The following is a 23,307-nucleotide window of genomic DNA, read 5'->3' as shown; positions in this document are numbered from 1 at the left end:
GAAATGATGAGTAAACTGGTGTTCGCTTAACCGAATTTCATACAAATTCATATTGCCAATAAAAAAAGTAATTTAGCTTTACAACAGCATAAATCACAATTCATAAGCATAATATACCTTTCTAAAATGAAATAAATTTGCATGCATTTCAAACAAGTGGGATAAAGCACACTTGGTGTATGCATATCAAACAAAATAGTGCAATTCAATATACATCTCAGTCTCCTTAAGCCCAATTTCTGACACCACTAAACTCTACTTGAAACAATGCTACCAAGAGAATTGTAGACAAAAGTACTGTAGACAAAAAAAATTGATGTATGACTCATTAATGAATATCAGAGTTTCAGGATTCTATTGCAATTACATCTTTGCTTAAAACAATTTTATCAAATGTGCTTTTCATATTAATCTAGCTTCTGAGAGATCGATGGGGATAAACTGGAACGGTATTCAGTTCTTTTTTTCTTTACAATTTGTTTTATGTCACACAGATAAGTCTTATGGCGACAATGGGATAGGAAAGTGCTAGGAGTGGGAAGGAAGTGACCGTGGCCTTAATTAAGGTACAGCAACAGATTTGCCTGTTGCAAAAACAGGAAACCATGGAAAACCAACCTCAGGGCTGCCGACAGTAGGGTTCGAACCCACTATCTCCCGAATGCAAGCTGACAGCTACGTGACCTAATCTCCACGGCCACTTGCTTAGTATATTCAGTTTCTCATCCTTACCCCATACATGTGGCCTTCCAGAAAGCCCCACAATCACATACAGGCACCCACTAATCTTCAAAAACATTTCACTCACTATCACCACACCAATCCTCACCATCTTCTGGCTCTTTCACTGGTGAATATAACCACTGCAAGACCTGTCATCTACACATACCCTACTCCACTTTCACCAGTAGCATCACTAACCCCTTGATTACATTTCATTCAACATCATCAGCCAGCCAGATACAACGCAGCCTCTGCCCAGCTTTCTACAATGACATAACCAGCTACACTCTAGCAAAACAAATATATGGCCACCCCAGAACCTGCAAAACCCGTAATATGGATCTACCTATTCCAATTCACACTCAGCTCCATACAAACCACATTACTGACAATACATTCACAGATATAAAGTCCTTAAACATTAACCTGCATCTTCTCACCCTCTTTCCTTTGGATATCAACTAGTACTCAGTCAGGGAAGCACCTGGCCTTAACATAAGACAAACACTCCTACACTCCTATTTTCCATTCTCTTGTCTTGTCAATCTCCCCCCATCTCACAACAGTGTCTATTGTCAACAATGATCACGACCATTCTTATTTTATCCTCCCCTGATGAACACAGCAGCCAAAAATTTTGGACCCATGAGTTTCTTTTATGTGTAATCTTACATGGTAAGTCACAGCACTCCATCTGTTTCCTATACATACGTACTTAGTTCAGTTCAACCTTTGCTAGCTGGTAAATTAACCGCTTGGTTCTCCAGGTTACTGTGTTCCATTCTAAATCAAAAATCTTCTGTTATATGTGAGATAGGTAGAATATTTTCACCTCTATCAATTCAAACAATGAGAAACTTTTCTCAAGATCTATTTCCAATTTAATTTCTTACCATCAATATTGACATACCATGATTCTTGTTCATGAGTTAAAATCCACTTTACCAGGAAATACAAATGTACTAAGTTGTTAGCAATATTCACGGTTACTGTAATATTAATAGATATAAATGCTCAAAACCAACAGCAGTTTCTTCACCTAGGGTCAAATCAGCAATTTAATGTTTTAATTATGTAACTAGTCTGCAATAAACCTCACAGTAGCATTGTTCTTAATGTTCTTCATACCAATGCAGTAAACCTGTATGCATAGAAATAAAATTTGTTAACTACAGTAAAAGTGAACACATGCATTCTGTAATAGAGTAGTAACTTCCACAACCAATATTATTTCAGAACACAGGCACACACACAAATCTAAAAATACTTTAAGCACTGATAATATACAGAGTGCGCACCAACGATTGGAACGGTTTCAAAAAATTCCTGTTTGTTTATTATTTGTTGTAACATTACAAAATTATATAGACAGACATAAAAACTGACAAAGTTTTTTTTATGAACCTACAAGTGCTCAATATGCGCTCCATGAGTGGCTCTACACACATCAATTCTATAGTCAAGTGCGTCCCACACCCGACGTAATATGTCGCTGTCAATTTGATCAAAGGTGTCGATGATGCGGGCCCGCAGTTCTGTTAGATCAGCCGGTAATGGTAGCGTAAAAACTGCGTCTTTCACATAACCCCATATGAAGAAGTCGCAACGGGTGAGGTCAGGAGAGGGTGGAAGCCATGACATGAGGGCGTGATCTTCATTCCCGATACGACCGATCCATCTCTCTGGCAGTCTGCCATTCAGAAAGTCATGAACATTAACATGAAAATGAGGTGGAGCACCATCCTGTTGGTAGATAAAGTTCATGCTATTGGTCTCCAACTGTGGCATGAGCCAATTTTCCAGCATATCCAGGTAGATGTGCCCTGTAATGGATTTTTCAGTGAAGAAGAAGGGACCGTAAACTTTAAATTTCAAGATGGCACAGAAAAAATTGAGCTTGGGAGTCATGAACCTGCTGCACACAGGTACGGGAATTTTCAGTCCCCCATATTCGTACATTGTGTCTGTTAACTTTATCACTCAGGAAAAATGCTGCCTCATTACTGAAGGCAAGGTTGTCACAAAATTTTATCATCTTTCATACGCTCCTGAAAACTTGTACAAAACTCAAAGCGATTCACTTTGTCAGCCGGCGACAATGCTTAGAGCAGATGCAAATGGTAAGGACGCATCTGCAATCTTTTCTTTATGACTTTCCAAACGGTCGAACGAGGCATGTACATTTCCCTGCTCACTCGACAAGTTGACTTTGTGGGCTACGTTCAAAACTGCGTCGCACACGCTCAACCGTTTCTTCAGGCACACTAAGCGGGCTTGTTCATTTTCCCTTGCACAGATATCCCGTGGTTTTGAACTGTTGATACCATCGGCAAATGGAGTTGGCACTAGGTGGATCTTTCCGATACTTTGTTCTAAAGTTTTGTCGCATGGTTGTCACAGAATGACTGGAATGAAATTCCAGAACAGCATAAGCTTTTTCACTGTTAGTCGCCATCTTTGCAACTGTTGGAGTAGAAGGCGCATCATGTCTGCCGGATGTTGCAACTGTTGCGCTCTCGCGGGCGTTGGGGGAAGCACAATGTATGGAGGGCTATTCAAAAACAAAACTTTGAGGAATACTTGCCTTACAACATCAAACACCATCACCATATCTCTAATAATATCGCTAGAAATAATTGACAAACCACTCAAATACTTTGTGCGCACCCTGTATTTAACATAGGCTTCTACAGCTACATGCGTGTATCAAAATACTTGTAACAGGGTGCTGAATAGCATAGAAACCTCTTGTTGATAGTTCAAATTTCACAGCATTTTACCTACATTTTTCTAGAATTATGGTTAATAATTAAATACTGTATTTTACACAGACAATATTTAAAATGTTCAGAAAATATGTATTAGATAACTAACATTATAAATCAAATTTTAGCATAACATTTTAAGGGTTCTGAACATAGGAATAATCCTAAATTAAAAATGTATCTTACATAATGGATGAATCAGATGGAAATCACTCATTTCTTGTTTTAAGAAGAGAACAACAATTTTCCAGATTCAATGTAGTAAAATAAAACAGTTAATTAACATGATCTGAACAAATATCCTTGCAGAATGAGATACAGTATACCTACTAAAGGTCCTAAGTTATCTTATGACAAGTAACATTATGGTTTTCATACTCTTGTAATAAATCAAATCTATGAGAATACTGTGATGCTTAAATTGTGCAGTTGAAAGTCATGACACTAATGATATGTTCTCATTCTGTATTCTGCTTCTGACTTCCTACGATATGAATGATTACAGTTTTTTTAAAAAAGACACACAAAAAGAACCACAAAATATCCACACACACAAAAAATACTGATACTATACAATATTTTCTTCTTAATCGGTATTCCCAACTATAATTTTACCTGGGAACCCACTGCATTCTGTCTCTTCATTCCTGTTGTACAGCAATGGTATAGTGTAAAGAAACCTCCAGTTTAATCAACTGTATAACAATTTTGACTGATATTTCTGTGTACATGATTTTGTGTGGAGCATGGCATTGTAAAGAAGTGAAACAGGGACAATAACTAGTGAAGAAAGAAAGAAAGAGAACAAGCTTCTGAAATGTGGTGTTACAGAAGAATACCGAAGGTAAGGTGGGTAGATGGATCACAATTGAAGAGATACTCAACTTAGTTGGAGAAAGGAAAAACAATGTGGCAAAATTTGACCAGAAGAAGAGACTGATTGATTGACTGGACACATCGAGACACCCAGAACCAGTTCGGTTGATTTTCGAGGGAAGTGTAGGGGTTAAGAACTGTACAGATAGACCAAGGCATGAATATGACAAATATAAATGTAGGGTGCAGTAGTTATATAGAAATGAAGAGGCTAGCCGAAAAAAATTAAAACCGAGTGACATGGAAAGCTCAACTAGTCAGTCGATGGATGAATGACCGAAACAACAACAGGCTTCTATAAAGGTTTTCAACGGGTGTGAATCTCTCTGCTAAATCAACACTTAAATAGAATATTAACCCACTGTTTTAAATACAAATTTCACACAACACTGAGAAAAAAAACATTTCTAACTTGTGTATCATTTGTTGACCCATGGATTAGTGGCCTCTATTTCGATTAGAACAAAAGAGTTCTTATGGAATTGCTGATTTTGATGGAATCTGAATTGCCGATGAACAAAAAAGGAATATCACCAACTGAGTAAAATATAGCAAAATTATTTCATTAATAAGTATACCTTGCCGCTCACCCTATGCTATTCCGGACAGCATGATTGTGTAACAACTTTCTGATAGGTGACATAAGCACATACGCACCATAATTTGAAGTGTTAATAATTTGAAAGGAGAAGCCTCCGTGGCTCAGGCGGCAGCACGCTGGCCCCTCACCGCTGGGTTCCGTGGTTCAAATCCCGGTCACTCCATGTGAGATTTGTGCTGGACAAAGCGGAGGCGAGACAGGTTTTTCTCCGGGTACTCCGGTTTTATCTGTCATCTTTCATTCCAGCAACACTCTCGACTATCATGCCATTTCACCTGTCAGTCATTAATCATTGCCCCAGAGGAGTGCAACAGGCTTCGGCAGCCGGCACAGTTCCTATCCTCGCCGCTAGATAGGGGCTTCATTCATTCCATTCCTGACCCGGTCGAATGACTGGAAACAGGCTGTGGATTTTCAATAATTTGAAGAGGAACTGCTTATTGCTTGTTGTTTAAAGGGGCCTAACATCTAGGTCATCAGTCCAGGGAGAGGAACTCTCTTTCCTGTAAACAGCAACATCAATGTAATGTACAAGCAAAGATGCAATGATGACCAATTGAATTAGAGATACCTGGCTAGTAGCGTGTAAGCACCTTCTTTTGCCCTGATGATGACAGTGACGTTGCGTGCCTTGGACTCCACGGCCACCACACAACCTCCCATAATGCACAAAGCGGGGACCAGGATGCGAAGATCCCTCTCAACAGCATCTCAGAGGTACTAAACAGGATCGAGGTCGGGTGACCTTCAGGACTAGGTATGCATTCTCATGTCTGTGGAGTGTTCACTGAACCAATTGGCCACAATTAAAGAGTGATGGGCCAGTGCATTCTCTTGCTATAGGTAAAGGTGCTGAAGGGGAACATGCCATGATGTCCATGGGTGGACATGATCGGACTGCAGGTTCCTGTAACATTCGTTGATAAGGGACATTGGCAAATATGCCAGGTCTCATTTCATCCCATGTGAAGTCCTTGTACAAGAATACCACCAACACCGGATGAGCAGTAACCTAATGGCACAAGGGACCCCTTGTCTCACGTACTGGGTGATGCACTTGTATCCTGCCGTCATTGTTTTTCAACTGGTACCTCTACCCATCTGACCAGGTGACCTTTGAAAGTCCGAAAGTGTTGTTCCTTTAACCATATCAGTAACTGTGCCTTCTTATGTGTGGTGAGCAGAGGTAACCCAGTGGGATGGTAACTCCTGTACCCTATTGCAATGAGATAGTTCTGGATAGCAGAGCAGCTCACACTCACTAGTTGTCCAGCATTGAATTCGCTAGTGATCTGTGGAATTCTACACCCATCTATCACCTCTGTCATCCAAGCGAGCCAACAGTAACCTTTGTCATCAACATGTTGTACTTTGCAGCAGTTGGTCCTGGTGGTGATGGTACTCCCTAAATCCACATTCTCACGGAACATGCTTGACATGGTGGTCCATAGACATCCCGATGCCTGCAATACTTCAGAGATGGAATGACCAACACGCCTGGCACCAATAGTCTGGCTGCAATCAAATGCACAGAGATCTTGCATCCTGCCCAATCTGTGATGAACTGTTACTCACATGACCAGTATGAGGTGTGACAACATCGCAGTCATGCACTACGCTGCACTATTACACTTACCGAGCTGACCACAGCGTCATTTTGCCAAAAAACAGCAGCTATCTCTAATTCGATTGCTCATCAGCGTACATATAGTAAGCACAAATGTAGGTATATTCCAATAGGCATTTATTTCTATAGTGTGCTTAATGTTCACTTTTGCCTGTGTTTGTTTTGTAGTTCATCTTTGCTTTTAACCTATTTTCCTTCATTGTTTATTAAGAAGATTTAAATTTCTCAACATAACCTAATCCTTTAGTCAAATCTGGGCACAAATGTTTACCATGACAAAGCAAAACAAAAAGATCCCACAGCCAACTCCTTGGAATCTAAATTCAGTGCAACCCAGTGAATAGTTCAACTTTGGGAGTTACAGATGGTCACCATCCAAATCAAGGTAAATGAAAACTGATAAGTGTACACAGAAACTACTAACATAATTTCATGTTTTAGTCACTGGGACAATGAGTACAAAACTGTTTATGGTTGGGCCAATGCACCAGTCAAATTTGACTAACAATAATCAGTAGGTTTATTTCTCTCCTCCTCAATTTGCTTTACCTTAGACACAGATAGGTCTTATGGCGATGACGGGCCTTTACAGCCTCAGCATTTGCCAGGTATGTAAATGTAAATGGGAAACCACAGAAAACCATCTTCAGGGCTCACCTTTTCAATACAATATAGAAAGTAAATATATTACTTGATATATTGTATTGAAAAGGTGCCTCTTGTCAATTTATTTCATTGCACTTCAATACGGAACAAAAATGAAATGTATAGCTTATAATCATCAGGGCTGTCGACAGTGAGATTCCAACCAACTATCTCCTGAATGAAAGCTCACAACTGCGTAACTCTAACCACATGGCTAACTCACTCAGTCATTGATAGTTTTGTACAGCATCATAATACTAAGTACACACGAGACAAACCACTCAATTAAGTGGTATATGACAAAAGATGTTGATTCCCATAGAGAACTTGAAATACTTGTTCCGAATGAGTAAATTTATAATACCGGTATATTTGGTCTGTTATTGGACATTATAAATTTTCCATCTAACTCATTCCTGATTACCAGCATTTTGCCCCAGTGTGCTAAGTTGGGTTCATCAGTTGGTAAATAGCACACTCACCAAGACGCATGCTTAGTGCATACCGTGGAGGCCACTGCGTAGGCTACTTGGAGCCACCGGCAGTGCCAATGCACTATGAGAGACTTTGTCTCATTTTAAAAAATTGATGCCTTCCTGGCCATCAGAAGGAAGACAAAGGAAGACGAGGGCCACGAAGGGCATGAAAATGAAAGACTCTTAGGCCTCCATCCACAATACCGTCAGCAGCGGGATGGGGAAGAGGGAGGGAAAAAAAAGAGGATCTGCAACTGTACTTAGAGCCACCACCCACAAGGCCTTTACCAACCATACATTGCATGGTATAGGACGGTAGTTCTATACGAAGAGCTGGACCCAACGGAGGTGAGAAAAGTATATACAGTAACAAAAGCACAGGATAAGTGCTCATGAGACATCAAACACTTCATGTACATCAAAGACAAGGAAAGGTACTAAGAGCAGGAGAGAAATCAGATCCAGCAAAGGTGGCAGTAGTACTTCAAAGAAATTTCTGCATACGCCAATCCCACAGTGTTTTCCTTGTTCGAGACATTTAACGTTAAGAATTTCATATTTAGGTTCCGTATTGAAACAAGATTTACATCAAAGAAAGGACAATAAGTTCCACCTTTTCAATACTATATATTGTGTGAAAGTTTTACATTACAGAGACAGTAAGCAGCTTCACTTAATAAAGTAGCCAAGGCTTTCATGACCAGGTCCACTGCCCTTCACATGAAGATGGCTCCTCGGCTGATCTTCTGAAACAGAATGAACATCGTTCCAGTTCTCATCCAGAAATACTAAAATCGCTGGACTAGACAGAGTCGAACACAGGTACAGGTGGACTATTTCTAGTAATTTGGATTTTTACCTGGGATGGTAGTATCAAAGTATAGGAAAGCAAGTTTGCAGACCTAATTATTATTGCTTTAGCTCTCTCTGAGGTTTGGCAGTTTAGTGCAGATATTCAAATGCCAAGACGGAGGGATGGGGGGGAAAAAATCCATTTGACAGTGTATAATAATGTTATTTGTTTTACGTCCCACTAACTACTCTTTTACGGTTTTCGGAGACGCAGAGGTGCCGGAATTTAGTCCCGCAGGAGTTCTTTTATGTGCCAGTAAATCTACCGACACGAGGCTGACGTATTTGAGCACCTTCAAATACCACCGGACTGAGCCAGGATCGAACCTGCCAAGTTGGGGTCAGAAGGCCAGCGCCTTAACCGTCTGAGCCACTCAGCCCGGCATTTGACAGTGTATGTTGTACAATGTTGAAATGTAAAAGATGTCCGGTAATGTATTCAATCTTTATGGCAAAATAAATTAAAACCCACCAATAGACCACTTGATAAAGTTCCAATTTCTTTGCCATCTGGTAGCATAATGTCCAAACTGACATACAGACAGCTAAATAGAGTCAAGCACACTGTAGCTGAGGCCATACGAATACTATTTTTTTACTGCTCTTACTCTGAGCCAAAATACAGTAATTGTACAGGAACGAAAGCTAGGTGGGTATGAAATCCAATTTTAAATACAATTTAAGCCCATACGTGAAGAGAAAATCATGGAATCCATGGAAAAATATTCTTTCCAGAGAAGCATTTTCCACCTGAAGATAACCTAGCCTACCATCATAAAGAATGGATGAAAACTATATCCCAAAACAGAACTCTCAATAAATCAAGTAATCGATATCTTATCTGTAGCTTCCAGAAATGTAAAATCCTTCCGTATTAGTTAGTATAGGCCAGGGATGGCAAACCTATGCCACGCGTGTCACTAGGTGACACGCAGACACGATTTCGGTGGCACGCCACATGAACATAATATTTTATATATACGCCTCGTACTACAGACAGTGCATATCTTACAGTGTTTCACGTGTAAGAAATAAATATCGAAAATCTAAATACTAGTTCCATTCGGACGTGTAATATGGCAACACTGCTACACTGATAGGTCCGAAAGTCAAGCGAGATAGTGTCGTTTTCTAGTGGTTTTGTATACGGACATCGCAAATATGTTTTCGGTGCCAAAAAAAACAGAAACTGAACAAAGGTGGTGACCGTATTTTTCAATACCACTGGCCAAGGGAATTCGGACTGTTAAAAAGATGTGTTGCCTGTGTTCGAAAACAGTTGTATCCCCCATATTTAATATAAACCGCAATTTTGAGACTGGTCATTCAAATGTTTGTTCCATTTCAAATGAAGAAAGAAGAGAGTTCGTTTCACAAAATATCGAACATTACACAAGCAAACTAGTTCTTTTGTATCATCTTCCCGGCCCAGGAATAATATCAGTGCGGCTCTTTCTATCTGTCTCACTGCATAGTACAGCATGCATGGGAAACCGATTTCTGACGGCGAGTTGTTGAAAGAAAATTTTATTGACGTCCGACACATCATTTGAAAACTTCCCTAACAAACGACTAATAATTAACAAGATTAAAGGAACCCCAGCCAGCTGAACTTCTGTCAAGAGTAGAATAATAAAAATGAGTGAAGAAGTTTCGGAGCAGTTGAAAGCTAATTTGGGTAACTCCCACATATTTGCAGTATGTTTTGATGAAAGCATGAATGTGACCTTACAAACAAGGATATGCTGTTTTTTTAGATTTCCTTATGGAAATGTGATGAGGGAGAAATTAGTTTAATTGTTGAGCGTACAAACTACAACATGGGAAGATAATGAAGCTAATGGAGGAAGTATTTACAAGATATATTGCACTCGTTATGCAAATATTTATAATAAATAAATAAATGACTCAATAAATGAATAATAATAAATAACGTATTATGAAACATAATCGGGAAATTGAAAGGAAGTTGCGAGGAGGGGGGTTATAGGTTGTAGACATCTCGTAATGGAAATGGAAAACAACAAGTGGCACAGTCAACAGATGAGAATAATAAACCAGAGTTAAAATGGCACACTAGTTGGAAAAGGTTCGCCATCCCTGGTATAGGCTTTATCGAGAAAAAGATGACGACCAACATGTACGATATTATACAAATGACAAATTCGGACACTCTTTATCAGAGATTAAACAGTAACTGTGGATTGTTTTAATTTCAAATACAAATATTTAAAATACATACATATCAAATGAACACAGCAGAGTGGAAGATGATGTAATTTGATCAGAAAAATAGGTAGGATACCAAAATGAAGACCCTACAATGGAAGGGGACAACATGACTGAAAACTTTTGTCTGTGAAGATGATGTGGCAATTTGGGGTGAATCTGAAAAGGATGTGAAAGGGAGACTGCAGAGCTGGAATCAAGAGTTTGAAAGACATGATTTAAATATCAACAAAATGGTGGTAATGAAGGTACAGAGGGGGGATGGCAAAACAAAAATCATGCTAAATGGCATAATGCTGGAGGCAGTGTTTCAAAATGTAATTGTCTGAGTAGTACAGTATAGTCTCAAAAGATAAACTAGCCAAATATGAAATGAACTGAAGCAGCAGGCAACACACTTTTACCACCAAGTAAGACAGCTGCTGTGGGATAAGAAAGTACCAATCAAAACAAGAATACACCATACAAATCCTATTATACCCCCATACTCCTGTATAACCCGGAAACAAGAAAGGACAACTTAAAACTCCAAGTGGATGTTACGTTCCTATGCATCATGATCCATGTCTAGTAAAGACAAAATTATGAACAAAAAAATCTGAGATGATGTGAGAATTGGAGACAAGAAGGCAAGACTGAAATGGTTGGGCCATCTAAAATGGATGAGTGTAAATAGGACTGCAAGTAGGGAATATGAAAGTTAAGGGCAGGGAAAAAGACCAGTGGGCAAACCTAAAGAAAAATGGACTGATTTAGTGAAGATGAATGGCTCATGGATGGACAGAGATGGAGGGACTTGTACACCAAATTTGGGCAACTGGAGTTGTTGATAAACATAACCATAATAGGTATTTTATTTGATCCTGTACTGACTTGTCTAATCTATTAAAGAAACTATTTAAAATAGTTTATGTTGGGTCCACCTTGTCAATACACTTTTAATGATTGAAAATTTATTCTATCATACATGTTGTGGCTACTCCAACCACTACTCTTATACCTTCATATCTTCCACACAATATAAATGACATTTGTTTGAGCACCAGTTGCTTTTTTAAGAAAAACAACAAAATTCGGTAGAGCATACCTCTTATATCAATTATCTCAAGGCGTGAGGTGATAAACTCATATATCTGGCAATATACAGGGATATGGATCAGGAAAATATTAAATTACTGTTGCATTTCCACAATTGAGGATTGTACATGGAACTGGAATCACTTATTATAATTAAAATAAAACTGAGTTTATGACTATAATTTACGTCACAATGAACAATCATTGACGTCTTTTAATTTAACAAAAGAAATATATAGTGAGATTTGCGGTACTAATAAAAGGAAAATTTAATCTAAACAAAAAAAGCTATTGGCATGAACTTGAAGTGAGATGTGATATCGCCGCTGATTACATTCTTCTTCATGTTATGAATGCATAACATGTCTGGTGCTTTAATTACCTGATGTCGGCATACACCGCTGTTGAACTTGAAATTCTTGGGAAAACCTCTCAGCTGAAGTCGGGAGCCGTCTGCTGTTATCTTCTTATATAACAAGGAGTTGGCCTACATACCATGTATGCGTGTAGGGAGCTCCAATGTAATTACGTCCACTCAATATATTATAAGAAATTTGAAAATATTATTGAAACATCTTGTGAAGTCCATCCTCACAAGAAGATGTTTCTTTATCAGCATAGTACCCGTCTCTGCTCGGATACAACCACCACTTGTAGACCTCCTCGATGATTACAAGACCTCTTGAAAACACAACTCTTAGCTCTGACCATCACACTAAGATCACTTCTTCCATTTGATACATCTGACTGTTTCATATGATCTGCACAATATGATCTGAACGATATGATCTGAATAATATGAACTGAATACTATGAACTGAATAATATGAACTGAATACCTCTCCCCACCGTTGCATTGACTTATATAACCTCGCGATGACGACTCATCTCCCTACTCACTGTTCATCCCTTCCACTTCAACATACAGTAGCTGGCGAATACTGACACTTGGTCGCAATCACGTGCCCACGCACTGATGTCATCAGTCAAGTGTTTTCTAAGCGTGCCCAAGCGGATTGCAGACGACTATGCTGGACGAGTCACTGGAAAACCTACTTGCACACAACATTCTCAGTTAAACATAGCCTCGATTGCCAAATACTATGCCAGCTCATCTAGCCAAAGTTACAAGCCACAGCATGACAATATGAAACCAACAAATCTCACTTACTACAATACAGAATAATTACAAACAAATTTCACTTAACCTATGATTAAATACAATAATATACGTGATACCTAATTATTACAGTCTAAATGATGAGAAACAGAATATATAAAATCGAATGAATCGGGTTAATAATAATAATAATAATAATAATAATAATAATAATAATAATAAAAAATACTGAATGGAATCTGTAACCTTGTTGTACGGTTACAATGTTTCAGTAACAATATGCATATGATGAAGGGAATAAACTATTTTAAATAGTTTCTGTAATAGATTCAACTGGAGTTGGACGGTGATGATGAATAGGTAAGCAATCAATATGAGAGATGGAGAAGAAAGAATGTAAGTTAATACAATTCTGTGCTTATACTTCACACTACACCCAGAGACTACTTATCAATCAATCAATCAATCAATCAATCAATCAATCAATCAATCAATCAATCAATCAATCAATCAATCAATCAATCAATCAATCAATCAATCAATACTGATCTGCATTAGGACAGTCACCCAGATGGCAGATTCCCTATCTGTTGTTTTCCTAGTCTTTCCTTAAATGATTTCAAAGAAATTGGAAATTTATTGAACATCTCCCTAGGTAAGTTATTCCAATCCTTAACTCTCCTTCTTATAAACAAATATTTGCTCCAATTTGTCCTAGCTTTGCTGACTGCCTATAGCCATTTTCTATTGCATTCTCCTTTTAACTCCTGAGACACACAAGGGCCAGTCATAGTTTTTGTGTAACAAGTACGATTTTGTTTCTTAAAAAATATAAGAATGCAGCATTACGTTGCTAGGAATTACAATCTATTCAGTAAATTTAAGATAAGAAATCCCCATGAACCTAAATGGCACTTGTTTGTATTTAACACAGTACACACTAAAAGACCAATATACACACGATACCACGTATATTAAGAAGTGTCAATTTTAACACTTCATCACAGTTGCTCTTTTACTGTCATGCAGATGACTTCATGCCAAGAACTGGAACAACTATGAAGTGAGAAAATCATGCAAGAAAGCATGTGCAAGCAAACTGTGTAATATAGTGGAATAAAACAACGTATCTAGAAAGTAACCTCACTCAGGACACTGCAATGATGGAAATGTGATGTCAAAATTATTTCCTTTTTTGTGCCATTCAAATAAATATACAGTGCATTTTATTTGCATCTTTAATTAAATAATTCTTCTCTACTGTACCTAGCTTAACTAAAAGAATTGTATTGATATGACATCTAAAATGCATGAAGAATAGTTCAAAACAGCAAAATCAATACTTTAGCAAATTGAATTATGAGATAAATTATCATGTGAGTATGTAAAAGGATATCAAAAAGTCAATTATTAATTTTGGAAAGTTCTGTGATGACAGTTCCTAAAACAAAAGTCAGGAGCAGTAACATAATGAAAAGAGAAGATACAAGAAATGAGAGTTGAAGGAACTGACTCTGGAATGCTACTTGGTGAATGTAATGATGTTTTTCCATACTCAAAAAGACCTGCACCAGCCCTCTCCGGAAGCCACACACCATTATTATTATTATTATCATTATTATTATTATGGTTCATGTTTGTGGGTTACTGTAGTCACGTCCTAGTTCGTGAACCATGCGCAACGGCTGAGTGGCCTAGTAAGTGGTCCTGAGAGTCGGGATACCACCAGTTGCTATGGAATGGGAGTGGGCATCTCGGACATATTCAGAGTCATGGCTTTCCTTGTGCTCAGGCAGCTAGGACTATACAATTCACCGGTGGTCCATAACCCGTTAGAGGAGAGATCCTCACTTGGACTATATGCAAGTAGGGTAGCATCCTGCTTCATGAATTTACCGAGCTCAGAACATTTTAAGCAAGCCTGGGACCTACGGGAGTAATGGAGTCCCACTCCCATTTGACAGGCGAGGGACTCCTTGGAAACAACTAGGCGAATGAAGTGGAATTCGATGGGGAGCTATCAATATTAATGGGGCTTATGGAAGAAAGAAGGTAGAACTGGCTGAGTCAGCAAAGAGGATGCATCTGGATGTGCCAGGAGTAAGTGATATTCGGGTAAGGGGAGATAACGAGGAAGAGAGAGGAGATTATAAAGTGTACTTGACGGGTGTTAGAAAGGGAAGGGCAGAGTCTGAGGTAGGGCTCTTTGTCAGGAATACCATTGCACGCAACATAGTTTCTGTTAGGCACGTAAATGAGCGAATGATGTGGGTAGATTTGTCAGTTGGAGGAATTAGGACAAGAATTGTGTCCGTGTATTCACCATGTGAGGGTGCCGATGAGGATGAAGTTGACAAGTTTTATGAAGCATTGAGTGACATCATGGTCAGGGTCAACAGCAAGGATAGAATAGTGCTAATGGGCGATTTCAATGCGAGAGTTGGGAATAGAACTGAAGGATACGAAAGGGTGATTGGTAAATGTGGGGAAGATATGGAAGCTAATGGGAATAGGAAGCGTTTGCTGGACTTCTGTGCTAGTATGGGTTTAGCTGTTACGAATACATTCTTCAAGCATAAGGCTATTCACCGGTACACATGGGAGGCTAGGGGTACCAGATCCATAATAGACTATATCTTAACAGACTTTGAATTCAGGAAATCTGTTAAGAATGTACGAGTTTTTTGCGGATTTTTCGATGATACAGACCACTATCTGATCTGTAGTGAACTAAGTATCTCTAGGCCTAGGGTAGAGAAAGTGAAATCTGTCTGCAAACGAATAAGGGTAGAAAATCTCCAGGATGAGGAAATTAGACAGAAATACATGGATATGATTAGTGAGAAGTTTCAAACAGTAGACTGTAAGCAGGTTCAGGATATAGAAAGTGAATGGGTGGTATACAGGGATGCTGTAGTAGAAACAGCAAGGGAATGCCTAGGAACAACTGTGTGTAAAGATGGGAAAAGGCGAACATCTTGGTGGAATGATGAAGTGAGAGTAGCCTGTAAACGTAAAAAGAAGGCTTATCAGAAATGGCTCCAAACAAGGGCCGAGGAAGACAGGGATTTATACGTAGATGAAAGAAACAGAGCGAAGCAAATAGTTGCTGAATCCAAAAAGAAGTCATGGGAAGATTTTGGTAATAACCTGGAAAGACTAGATCAAGCAGCAGGGAAACCTTTCTGGACAGTAATAAAGAATCTTAGGAAGGGAGGGAAAAAGGAAATGAACAGTGTTTTCAGTAATTCAGGTGAACTCATAATAGATCCCAGGGAATCACTGGAGAGGTGGAGGGAATATTTTGAACATCTTCTCAATGTAAAAGGAAATCATTCTGGTGGTGTTGCAAACAGCCAAGCTCATGGGGAGGAGGAAAATGATGTTGGTGAAATTATGCTTGAGGAAGTGGAAAGGATGGTAAATAAACTCCGTTGTCATAAGACAGCAGGAATAGATGAAATTAGACCTGAATTGGTGAAATATAGTGGGAAGGCAGGGATGAAATGGCTTCATAGAGTAGTAAAATTAGCGTGGAGTGTTGGTAAGGTACCTTCAGATTGGACAAAAGCAGTAATTCACCTATCTATAAGCAAAGGAACAGGAAGGATTGCAACAACTATCGAGGTATCTCATTGATTAGTACATCAGGCAAAGTATTCACTGGCGTCTTGGAAGGGAGGGTGCGATCAGTCGTTGAGAGGAAGTTGGATGAAAACCAGTGTGGTTTCAGACCACAGAGAGGCTGTCAGGATCAGATTTTCAGTATGCGCCTGGTAATTGAAAAATGCTACGAGAGGAATAGGCAGTTGTGTTTATGTTTCGTAGATCCAGAGAAAGCATATGACAGGGTACCGAGGGAAAAGATGTTCACTATACTGGGGGACTATGGAATTAAAGGTAGTTTATTAAAATCAATCAAAGGCATTTATGTTGACGATTGGGCTTCAGTGAGAATTGATGATAGAATGAGTTCTTGGTTCAGGGTACTTACAGGGGTTAGACAAGGCTGTAATCTTTCACCTTTGCTGTTCATAGTTTACATTGATCATCTGCTGAAAAGTATAAAATGGCAGGGAGGGATTCAGTTAGGTGGAAATGTAGTAAGCAGTTTGGCCTATGCTGACGACTTGGTCTTAATGGCAGACTGTGCCGAAAGCCTGCAGGCTAATATCTTGGAACTTGAAGTTAGGTGCAATAAGTATGGTATGAAAATTAGCCTCTCGCAGACTAAATTGATGTCAGTAGGTAAGAAATTCAACAGAACTGAATGTCAGATTGGTGATACAAAGCTAGAACAGGTCGATAATTTCAAGTATTTAGGTTGTGTGTTCTCCCAGGATGGTAATATAGTGAGACTGAATCAAGGTGTAGTAAAGCTAATGCAGTGAGCTCGCAGTTGCGATCAGTAGTATTCTGTAAGAAGCTCCCAGACGAAACTATCTTTACATCGGTCTGTTTTCAGACCAACTTTGCTTTACGGGAGCGAAAGCTAGGTGGGCTAAGGCTATCTTATTCATAAGTTAGAAATAACAGACATGAAAGTAGCAAGAATGATTGCTAGTACAAACAGGTGGGAACAATGGCAAGAGGGTACTCGGAATGAGGAGATAAAGGCTAATTTAGGAATGAACTCGACGGATGAAGCTGTACGCATAAACCGGCTTCGGTGGTGGGGTCATGTGAGGCGAATGGAGGAGGATAGGTTACCTAGGAGAATAATGGACTCTGCTACGGAGGGTAAGAGAAGTAGAGGGAGACCAAGACGACGATGGTTAGACTCGGTTTCTAACGATTTAAAGATAAGAGGTATAGAACTAAATGAGGCCATAACACTAGTTGCAAATCGAGGATTGTGGCGACTTTTAGTAAATTCACAGAGGCTTGCAGACTAAATACTGAAAGGCATAACAGTCTATAATGATAATGTATGTATGTATGTATGTATGTATGTATGTATGTATGTATGTATGTATGTATGTATGTATGTATGTATATTATTATTATTATTATTATTATTATTATTATTATTATTATTATTAGCATCTTAAAAGTAAGTTAACAAGATGTTTATCATCTATAAATGTGATGTGATGTTGCAATTTAGCAGATTTTATTTATGTGTCAATTGGTATTTCCATATCAGTTATAATGCACATTACTATCTTGGTGACAAAAAACAGTTAAAAATGGAGGGTTGACTGGAGTATAAGTCCAAGCAGGAAGTGCATGCTGTTATACCATTTCTCAGCGTGAAGAATGTTCCAGCTGCGGAAATTCATCATCAGTTGATGAAATTCTATGGCAAAAGTGTGATGAGTTTTCAATGTGTAGCAAAATGGTGTTCCAAATTTTGAAGTTTTGACATCTTGAACAAGGAGTGATACAGCTGACTGTGTATGGAGTTACTTAAACATGTCAGGTCCGCAACCTAATAATTTCCAAAAACTTGATGAAGCCCTGATTCCAATGCAGCACATATATTCTTGGCGACCTACACCCCAGTAAACGGAAGCGGTGGCCGAGTGGTTACCCTACTTGTTTGTAAACCTTGACGACGTGAGTTTGAGTCTCGCTGCAGCTATATTTTTTTGTATATGTCAAAATTACGGAGAGACGTCTTCATCAAGGTAAACCAGGTTTGCTTTCCAAACAATATGGGCCAGAAGAAATGTGCATGGAATAAGGTGGCTTTCATCCAACGTGCTTGGTACAGAGGATTTCTCAGCTTTTTGTGCATCTACGAATACCATTCAACGCACTGTGAAGGCAAACCATGACACAGAGAAAGTCAGTGACTCAATGAGAGGTCATATAGTAATTGTGAGAATGTTTATGTTAACTTCTTTCTTTCGTTTTTTCTTATTCTGTTTACTCTCCAGAGTTGGGTTTTCCCCTCGGACTCAGCGAGGAATCCTACCTCTACTGCCTCAAGGGCAGTGTCCTAGAGCGCGAGACTTTGAGTCAGAGGATACAATTGGGAAGGAGGATCAGTACGTCACACAGGCGGCCTCAACCTGCTATGCTATGCACGGGGGTGGGAAGTTTGGTGATGATGGTGATGGTGATGCTTGAGGTTTAAAGGGGCCTAATATCTAGGTGATCGGCCCCTAATGGTACGAAATGAGACGGAATGGTATGACAATTTAAAAATCCAGAATATTCCACTGACCAGATTCGAAAACGCGAGGACGAAGAATGAATGCATGGATATGAAGTTGTTAAGACAATCAGTGGATCCGACCAGCAATGCCCCACATTCCCAGAAACTAGCGTTAAATAATAGTATTATTGACCAAGGGACTGCGTCTAAAGCACAATACTGAACCAATGATGCTTGTAATCGAAACTGCTCCTTTTTTTTTTTTTCTTTTCTTTACGTCGCACCAACACAGATAGGTCTTATGGCAACGATGGGATAGGAAAGGCCTAGGAGTTGGGAGGAAGCGGCCGTGGCCTTCATTACCGTACAGCCCCAGGATTTGCCTGGTGTGAAAATGGGAAACCCCAGAAAACCATCTTCAGGGTTGCCGACAGTGGGATTCGAACCCACTATCTCCCAGATGCAGGCTCACAGCAGCGTGCCCCGACCGCACAGCCAACTCGCTCGGTGAAACTGGTCCAAAATCCAGGTAATTGGCCCCTCAAAATGGTACTTATCGCTAGGAAAATAGAACCATGCTATTTGTCATGTTGCAGTACTAATCAAAAGTAGGGTAGACTTGCGGTATTCCATGCATTAAATATGGTACTACTCACAGGTAATGAAATTCGCACATGTAACACAGACCTATGGTGTTTTGCATGCTGCGGCGCTATTTACAGGCAACGCAAACCTATTATGCAACACAAACCTATGGCATTCCTCACATAAGTGAACTAACCACAGGGACCCGCACTATCCCGTGGTGTTCCTCACGTAGTGGGTATTAAGCACAGGCAAGGCAGAACCATGGTGTCGCTAATCCCATGGTGTTGCGCATATAGGGGTACGAATCACAGGTACAGTAGAAGCTGCCAACGTACTCTATTGCTACTAATCACAAACGTATTGTGTACCTAACATAGTGGTAATCCGCGCAAGTAAAAGTGACCCATGGTATTCCCCACGTGGTGGTACAAATCACAAGTAGCCTCATAGTTCTAATTTGATCATCACTTGGTCATCCCTTTTAGTTGCCTCTTACGACAGGCAGAGGATACCATGGGTGTATTTTTCGTCTGCATCCCCCAGCCACAGGGGGTTGTGTGTTTGGTCCGCGAGAGATATTTTATTTCCCTCAAGTCCGCTGGCAAGCCAGTTAGGACCCCCCCTATCCGCCACCCGGGACGTGCCACGTGGGAGTATCACCACCCCTTCACCCCGTGCTACGCCAGCGTAGCAGGTTCGTGGGGGAAGCTTGGAAGGGATAGACAAGGAAGAGGGGAAAAAAGTGGCTGTGGCCTTAAGTTAGGTACCATCCCAGCATATGCCTGGAGAAGTAGTGGGAAACCAAGGAAAACCACTTCACGGATCGCTGAGGTGGGAATCGAACCCCCCTCTGCTCAGTTGACCTCCTGAAGCTGAGTGGACCCCGTTCCAGACCTCGTACCACTTTTCAAATTTCGTAGCAGAGCCGGGAATCAAACCCAGGCCTTCGGGGGTGGCAGCTAATCGCACAAATCACTACACCACAAAAGCGGACTTATATTAATTTGAGGTAGGAAATAAAGTTCACTGCAGTTTGCCTACCATTCCCTCAAATAATAATTTATTTTGTACTAAAAATATAGTTGCAGCAAGACTCAAACTCACATCATCGATGTTCAAAGACAAGTGGCAAGTCGGCCACCACTCCGGTTGACTGCGGTGTAACTCTCCAAATATATATGGGTTTGCATTGGAATTGGAGATTCATCCATTTTGACAAATTATTAGGTTGCAGACATGTTTAAGTAAAATTTGTTCACCTTTTAGTGTTCTATCACCTCCACTTGGTTTGAAGCGGATCCTATGTTATGACATCTGACCTCAATTTTTTTTTAAACAAAAGCGTATTGATCTAAAACCTTTTATACACAACGAAAGGGTATTAACCTAAAACCTTTTATACACAAATTACTTGTTGAATGCACCCCAACAGGTACACTGAAGTTCATTTGAAATTTGAGGGTCTGGCCTCTCCTTGTAAGTGAAAAACATAGCTTGTTATTATAAGCTATTATATAATACTGAGAAATAAAAATGGTAATTTTCTTTTGGGACATCTCTCATATTATTATTATTATTATTATTATTATTATTATTATTATTATTATTATTATTATTTTTTTTTTTTTTTTTTTTTTGAGGGGTCTAATACTGAGATATTTGCCCACAGAAGCAAATGTATTCCAGATCCTGCATTCCAGCAACTTGATTATCTCCTTTTTTATTTGTTTCTCCTTCTCTTTCTTTTTTCCTTTTCAATTTGCTTTACATCGCACCAACAAAGGAAGGTCTTATGGTGACGATGCGATAAGGAAGGGCTAGCAGTAGGCAGGAAGCAGGCATGGCCTTAATTAAGATACAACCCCAGCATTTGCTTGGTGTGAAAATGAGAAACCATGAAAAACCATCTTCAGGGCTGCCGACAGTGGGGTTCGGACCCACTATCTCCAAAATACAAGCTCACAGCAGAACGTCTCTAACCGCATGGCCAACTCGCTCGGTATTTGTGTTTTCTTTTCCTTGCCCTTACCCTACACATCTGTACATTCATAAGGAGTGAATTCTCAAGAAGTGATCTCTTAAGAAGTGTGGAAGCCTGCCCCCAGTTGAAGCTGGGAAACGGAAGCAGGCTTATCCAGAGGTTGTTGCTGTTGTTGTTTTCATTCCTAACAGAGGAGCTTACTCTTTCAAGGTGCATCTTTAAAAGCATATATTACATAGTATTAAAGACGCATGTGTTCAAACTAGCCAGCTGTTTAAACAAGGGATGGAAACAAGAGTGCATGGCTTGTGAAGTATGAGAACTTCTTGATGTTTTGCAGAGGAGACATGTCCCACAAGCATTTTTTTCATTTTGTATTTTTTTTTTTTTTTTTTTTTTTGTTAGAATGAAATTCTGACTTTGTTAACATACCTTTAAGTTTTCCGTCGGCTGAAACCTAATGCAAGATTAAGAAATACTAGAAAACACCTGGAATAAGGCTCGCAAAAAGGCTGTTTGTCACTGTAATGGATGAAATAAAGAAGGAAGTCAAAAGGATGATAGAGCCAGAGAATACTAGTGTTTGGTTATTTACAGATGATGTAATACGCAATGAAAGTGAACATACAGTACAAATTCAGTTAGATGCTTAGAGAAACGAATATTAGGACTATTCAGGAAGGCCTCCAGAAAGAAACACAGTAGTCCTTCAAAAGTTAGTCAAGTTCTGACAGTTTATTTGTATGCATGCACTCCATTTTGAAGATAGTTAGGAAGTGGCCATGAACAGGACTAGTGGATCATTGAAGGGCACCTGGTGTTCAGTTTGTCAATCATTACCTTTCATAAGTTATCTATTATTTTACTCTATTGCACAACTAATTTTCTTTTTTCTTTTTTAATTACCTGTGTCAGAGAAAAGAGTTTTGGAGTATGTTGTTCATAAAAATAAAATACACTCGCGTGCAAAATTTTCTTCTAATATCTTCAATAATTTTTAAATTATGATGAAAACCATGAGTAAAAAAGAAAAGCTGTGAAAAATGGGCAATAAACATACAACAGAATAGGACAATACCAATAAAGGTGTATCTGCCATTTTAAAGGAAGGTTATCCTTTAAAGCCATCTCTAAGTTTCAAATACTTAGTTAGTTTCAGAGATAACTGAGAGTAATCACAGTACAATCAAGTGAATTCACAGTAGATGTTTGCAAAGACAGTCAATTTGACATCAAAGAGCTGAGATCTCTCTCCAAGGCCCGTATTCACCAACGTGAGTAAAATTTTTCTCTTAGTTTAAAGCTATGTAAACCGAAATAACAGTTAAGTTTGTATTCACCAACAACATTATCTCAAATAATAGGTAGGCCCCATTATCTTGGTATAAAATTTTACTGGAGATTGGTTGATCGGTAAAATGAGAAATCTACGATAATAGCCTTTCAAGATGACAGCTCATAGGTGGCTGGACTATCTAATTGAAAGATAAAATCACAGCGACAAGTAATATGATCTAGATTATGGAATTAACATCCTAGATGGATAAAAGAACATGCGACATATTTCCAGGACTACGATGACTTTGATTTTCAGACATATTTTAGGTTATCTAAAGCTTCCGAACATAACCCGGAATTCCCAAC

The 23,307-nt window shown here is 39.2% G+C and overlaps 1 protein-coding gene across 3 annotated transcripts in view; it reads right to left on the bottom strand.

The window, feature by feature from the left end:
• Positions 1–23,307, bottom strand: part of RASSF8 (ras association domain-containing protein 8) — a 280,866-nt gene that overhangs the window by 143,235 nt on the left and 114,324 nt on the right. The gene's annotated exons all lie outside the window — the stretch shown is intronic.

This window comes from Anabrus simplex, chromosome 3 (assembly GCF_040414725.1).
Source record: "Anabrus simplex isolate iqAnaSimp1 chromosome 3, ASM4041472v1, whole genome shotgun sequence".
Classification (NCBI taxonomy): Eukaryota; Metazoa; Arthropoda; class Insecta; order Orthoptera; family Tettigoniidae; genus Anabrus; species Anabrus simplex.
This window is presented reverse-complemented; position numbering and strand designations above follow the sequence as displayed.